Source organism: Amphiura filiformis, chromosome 19, assembly GCF_039555335.1.
Source record: "Amphiura filiformis chromosome 19, Afil_fr2py, whole genome shotgun sequence".
NCBI classification, from domain to species: Eukaryota; Metazoa; Echinodermata; class Ophiuroidea; order Amphilepidida; family Amphiuridae; genus Amphiura; species Amphiura filiformis.
This window is the reverse complement of record NC_092646.1, coordinates 55,228,433-55,235,559: the sequence shown is the minus strand read 5'-3', so window position 1 is coordinate 55,235,559 and position 7,127 is coordinate 55,228,433.

The window sequence follows — 7,127 nt, the reverse complement described above, 5'->3', positions numbered from 1 at the left end:
GTTTGGGAAACGCAGTGCAAGGAGATAAGTGTTTGTGGAGAAAGCAACGCCATTTTTGTGTGAGGATTTTATTCGCAAGGATATTTATAAATGCAAGTGTACAATGGACTTCGCTGATTTTCGCAGGACAAGTGAATAAGGATATATACATCAGCTGTCCAGAACATTGCAAGAACTCTATATTACCATCAAGAAGAATAATGCTGCTAAGTATTGATTAGTTTAAAGGGTAATTATAAGTTATTATTTTGTATGTGCATTTGTTGTCATATTTTGTACCGATCATAGTTAAAGACTTTTGTTAGCTAATCAAACAGTGTATTTGTGTTGTGCATTCGTGTGAATTTGGGTAAAAGGTGATTTTGGCCTTGAGTCAAATAGTCCTCGAATTAATCTTTATAAGACACCAGAAACAATTTGTTCGATCTTTCGATAGGGTATCGATGATTGGTCGATCCTCTTTATTTATGAAATCAATTAATTTACTATTGTTAATTGTGATAACAAAGTAATTTTTTGCCTGTTTATATTGACTAATATAAATAAGCATTAATTCTGATTAATTAGTCGATAGTTCATTAATAACAAGCATCGAAGCCGCATCGGCGGTCGATCCAATCGAACAAATTTGTTTCCGGTGCCTTAAAATCTAATGATATGTATTTAAAGCCATATTGTAACATTTCCATATAAACTAGATTAGTAGTTCTTTTCCATGAAATGTTAACTGTTACTGTCAGATATGTCCCCTTTTAATTTTGAGCCGAACAACTGAGATGAAGCAAAGAAAATTGGAATTTACTACCAGCCAATGCGTGTCACTATTACGTCGGTTATGCTACGGCACGGTCCTTTGATGTGACTAACCGTCCCGCACGCTATATACGCGTACTGTGTTATGAACATAGCGCACGCGTTCGTCTATTGTTTCTATCTTAATAATTGTACGACGGTTCCTGCGTTTTATTCAAAATCTCGGATTTCGACAAAACTACAGCACCTAAAGTCTTGATTTTTGCAGGATGTTAGTTTAATGATGTGCATTACAATCGTGTCCAAAAACAAATTTTGAGGGCGTCCTTCTCATCAAATGTCAAATGTTACAAAATGGCTTTAAAATGTTTGTAGTTGGGAAGAAAAGCCGTCCATCATATGTAAAATCTATATCTTTCATATGATGGACGGCTTTTCCCCTCAGCTACAAACACGAAGAATGTCCTTCTGATATCCAATAAATTTGATTTTTTGAAATTTGCGATATAATACACATTTTATGGCAAATGATCAAAAATTGATATTTAACAGTCCTCGAAGCAAACTTTATAAATCTAATGATATTACTTAAAGTGTACGTAGCTGGGATGAAAACCCAAAGGTCAATTGAAAAACTTGAAACATATGGAGGATATGGATTTTTTCCCCAAAACACCAAAATAATTTAGGTCTTTTGAAGAAAAAATGTACAGGGTGTCCCAGAAAAAATTACCGGGCGAATAAATTTGCATGTAAGTCGAGAAATAGACATAAGAATCCAAAAATCTAAAAATCAGCGTGTAACCCATCTCATTCTGCATCTTACATACTAATTTTGAAAGAAAGATCATTCCACACAATGCGCACTGTCAATGGGCTTCATGTTTTAATCGGTGAAATCTTGTCGTTCTTTTTAAACAATCTGTTTCTTGCAAAACATTTAATTAGGTTGTGTTCAAATTTGAAAATCTGCATGCCTATATTGAAAATGAAAGCTTGCATGTAAGATTGCATGAAAATTATTGCATAAAGAATTCCAGCTGGCTTAAAACATTTCTCACACGCATTAATGTTTTTTATTATTTCCAAGAAATTGTATTGCAAAGTTTAAATCTTTTAAAACTTAAACATTAATGTTGCATGGTATCAAAAATCACACGTAAAGCTGTAAGCACTTGATCATTGTCATTCTTGGCTCACATGTTCTTTGGAAAGTTAAAATATAACACATTTGCACAACCTAAAGCTTCCAATTGCAGAAATCAAAGTTTCTCGGGCAAACTGTTTTTCATCTTCAGTGATAGCATGAATAACATGACATCGTCGGATTATAAAATAGATAATGTGGACTAAATTGAATGAGATACACACATTTTAGGAAGCGGTGAGCGCCTGTTGATCAAACTTTGAATGAAGTGCATTGATGCGCGCATTATGTAATTGTTAATTTCTTTGTAATCAGTCAACCGAATCAAATAAAATTTTCGTATGTGATGCACAATAAAATAGGCTATGCGCTACGTTTTTTTTTTATTCTGATGTCTATTTCTCGACGTTCAATTTCATTCACTCGGTATTTTTTTCTGGGACACCCTGTATACCTATATGAAAGGATAAACAATTTCAATTGATACTCGGCTTTTCATCCCAGCTACATACACTTTAAGTACATATCATTAGATGTTTACTCTGAGGAAATATCCAAAATTTAAAAAATATCTAATTTTAATAATTTTCATAAAATTTGTATTATATCATGAATTAAAAAAAAAAAAATCAAAATTTGATATCAGAAGGACATTTCTCGTTTTCAGAACGCAATTCAAAATGTCTGGTGCACTCTCAGCCCCCACAAAAATACTGCACAAACGTTAATATCCGATTTCTTAAGTACTTTTACGGAAAAATAAAAATAAAGTTTAAAATTAATATCTTTTTTTATGTTTTTTGTTTGTTTTGTTTTTGTTTTTTCGTTTTTCTTTTATTGGTATTTCTATACTTGTGCTACCTACAACGGAAAACGATCAGTGGGCTTTTTTGTTTTTCTTGGTTGAAATGAAAACGATATAGGATTCATAGTGGGCTTTATTCTTTATTCTTAGTTGAAAATGAAAAACGAAAAACGATTGACCGGTCATATACATGGACCAAAATACTATTAAAATACAATGGTTCGTCTTATGAATGCCAGATTATTGGTTTTTCAATTTGGGAATATTAACTATATAGTTAAATCAGATTTTAATAAAAACAACTTCCTATTGTATACATGCATGGCAAACTCAATAAACATCCATCAATAATAAGTTCATTTTGATCTAGGCACAACAGAAATATTATCCGGAGGTGACAATCTTATATTTATCAGAGGTTAATATCCGGGCATGTTGGAGAGATCGAATTAAACTCAATAAATTACAAAACTTTGACTTAATGCTTTGCTCTTACTACTCTTACCTTTTCAAGGCATTCAATTTCATGTCAAATTTTAATTTTGTTATTCCCATTAGCCTTTTCGAAGTATGGCGTAAACAAATTGAGGGCAGACTTTACCCACTTCGTGAAGCGCCATCCTATTGTGTCCGCCATATCTCGAAAAGGTAATAATGCCGAAATAATGTTACTAATAACTGCCAGGAAGACTTTCTGTCTATTTCAAGCTTAACGAATCGGATGGCAACGTTTGCACAGGTTTTTTTTGTGGGACCTGAGAGCACATCATACATATCTTGAATTCTGAATACGAGGAATGTCCTTCTGACATCAAATAATTTTGACTTCACGATATAATACAAATTTTATGGCAAATTATTAAAAAATTATATTTTTGATATTCTGATACCTTACAATCCTCGCAGTAAACTTTATAAATCTAATGATATGTACTTAAAGTGTATGCAGCTGGGGTGAAAAGCCGTCTATCATTTGAAAATTTTGACCTTTCGTATTGAAGATATATATTTTGTCCCCAAAACACCTCCAATTTGTAGGGGGTTTATTTGTCAGTTTTTTGTTTCAGTTTTCTTTTGTTCCTTCTGTTTTAAATTGAAGGCGCGCATAAATTAGCCATTCACCACTCTCAAACCAGATGTCTAGTCCATGGAGTTTTAAATAGGCAAGATCGTCACTTTTAAAACTGGACCTTCGTCTAATTAAATGCTTGTAACTTTCCTGTTTGAAGTCACATTGGATTCAATGGGGTGTCATAATGTGCAGGATTAGATAGTGCACTTCAATGTTCACGCGGCACCTATGCATTGAACCATATGCTGATCACTCGACGCAGATTACAAGTCTGTAAGCATGGTAAGGTTAGTATCTTTGAAAAGAGCGATATTTTATTCAATCTATAATTGCAGACATACACAGGTGATGAGTGCATCTTGCTTGTAGTGCAGGGCGAAATAGTGAAAATTGTATTCATCTATTGCTATGGTAGTTAATCCGATTTATTACGTCACTTCTACAGCGAATATAATCATGGACATGAATGTATTCCAAGAATATCTCATAAAATATTGAATATTCCGATTGATAGTTTTCAGACACCCTGGCTGACTATGGATTTATTTGCCGGGCACCTGTTCAAGCCAGAATTCTACGTCACTTCTACAGCGACAGTAGCGTAGCCAGCAGGGGGGAAAGGGGGGAAGAGTGCCACCCCTGACAAAAAATGAAAGAAAAAAGTGCCCCTCTGGCAAAAAAAGAAGAGAAAATCTGGAGGGCAAAGGAAAAGAAAAAGGGCAAGGAGCCCCTTTTCCATCAAAATTCAACCAGATCATGGGCCAAAGAAATGTAAAATACACATTTTTTGCCCGCTGCGCGCGCACATTGTCACAACAAAGCCCCTTTCATCCCAATCATGGGCGAAAATAGATTTAAATACACAAATTTTGCGCGCTACGCGAGCACATCGTCCCAGTAAAGCCTTTTTGGAAGCTCCAAGACATGTCATGTATACAGTCTCTCTAAAAACAAAAACGGTTATGTACCGGTATGTATGCCCGGTATGTATGATGCAACTGCAATTTATTTTTCTTCTGTGCCCTCGAAATTTTATTTTGCCACCCCTGACCACGAAAGCTGGCTACGCCCCTGTACAGCGAATATAATCATGGACATGAATGTATTCCAAGAACATCTCATAAAATATTGAATATTCCGATTGATAGTTTTCAGACACCCTGGCTGACTACATGTATAAGTTGATGGATTTATTTGCCGGGCACCTGTGTCCGGCAAGGTCCGTAGAGCTGGCAAAGTAATTGCTCGCGGGCAACTCAACCCAAACCTCCACGTGGTGTCGGATGGATAACGCTAACTTGGGCTCTGGAGGCTCTCGGGGGAACAGGCTTGGATGCGGGGAAGTCAGGCTAGCGTAGGATCATGCAAAGTAATTTGACCACGTTTTAGCCCTTCCTCGGCTGACTCAGCCTGGTGTGGCTCTGAAGAGACACCGTTTGGTTTTAACCACGCAGACAGAGGAACAATCTGGATTTTAGTATACGAGCAGATACAGCAGGAGATATCAACGAGCTAGGCATGAAGAGGATAGAAATAAATAAGATGCAGTGAAGCAGAAAATTACGTATTGTGACTGAATGGAGTTATACAGGTGCAACTTGACAAAGGAGTGAGTACTGGCGCAAATAACCTCAGTAGTTGAAAGCGCCATACAAATCAACCAAAAACAAAACAAAAAAACCGGGCACCTGTTCAAGCCAGAATTATGTTTGTATGTCCTTTTGAATGGGAGCCGGTACAATGGGCCATTCACGAAGGAAGCAAAGACCACCAATTGATTTAAAGATGTAGCCAAGCAAAGGAAATATAAGTGTAGGAAAGCTTGTTATATTGCACAATGGTAAATTCAACCTTGTTTGGCTCAAAAATTAAAACTGCTGCAAAAAATACAATTTCTACCGGTACAGTTCTTTCATAGACACCCTGTTCAATGAACGGCTCTTTTCAGAGCCACCAACCCATTTATATTAGCAGCATTAGCAGATCTGCTTGTTCTCCGTTGAAAAGGGATAGTCTTCAGTGAACAGCTCTTTGCAGAATTTCCAACTCGTTCCGCTAACCTGCTACTAAAATGACTGTGGCGATTAGGATAATAATTGTGGACTAAAACCAGGCCACAAAGCGGTGCAGAGGAAGATATACATTACAACTTTTGATTAATTTTGTCCCGATATTTGGAGCCAGGAGAGGCAACATCCCCGGTCGGTACCTCTCTAATGTAGGAAGTGGGGGAGCGGGGAGCACCGCTCCTAGGATATGATTATCAATACTGAGGAAATGATGCCATGAAGAAAACAGAAAACAGAAATACTCCAGAGGAAGAAATCGCTTATACATCCCTGCGACCAGTATTTGATGCAGTATCAAGCACTGATGTGTACCAGGCATGAATAGTTTAATGCATATTCTTTTCCATTCGTAAAATGGATTTAAAACTAGGTGTGATTTTCAAATTATTATAATTCAAGAACAAAGGGGCCAATTTTCAAAATTCAAAAATTTGTGGCATTAAAATAATCAAAAATGAAATTTTCGACGGTACCGTGTTTTTAGAGACATCCTGTACACCAAGATATGTTGAGTTATCAGCCTTACCAATATATCTCGCTTCAAAACGTACGGTAGCTAATGTGTAAGCACGCAAAGACAATGTTAAGAGGCATTCCCAATTAGGGGACGCGGCACTGATAAAACGAACCGTGAACCGTCATAACTATCGGAGAGCCTCTGAATTATTTTCATCTAGCTTTTTCTTATTTAACTTATTTAACTGGCTAGCTTTGGCGAACATTGGGTATGGACGAATTGAGCCAATAACCCGGTCAATAAAAGAAAGTTATTTGTAGTCAAGCTTGTGGAAAGATTCTTTCAGTAATAAAAATTCAATAAGAAATCTTCCGATGCACATGGTTGATGGCAACGGTCTAAATGAATAACACTGCAACTTTCAATAGCACTACTTATGGGCTATGAAATCTGATAAATTAAACAATCTCTGTGAATATCTCATCCTATTTCACTACCTTGCACCTATTCCTAAGCCTTTGGCCTAAATAATATACTAACGATATAAGGTGGTACTACACCCCCTGGTAAATTCTGTGACTAATTTTACATTTTTCTCAAAAAATAACTCCACACTGCTGGTAACAAAAGTTTTGCTCTCCTTGCTCAAAACAAATAACCCATGAACATGATTTGCCGTCTAGATTTCAAAGGCGATTTTTTTAAGGCGATTTTTAAACCACGCATCATGCTAGGCGAGTGGTCTAATCACTCTCTAGTTGCATAGTGGTCGAATCACTCTTAGGTCTGAAAGATCATACATTATAATTAAAATACTTGCGGAC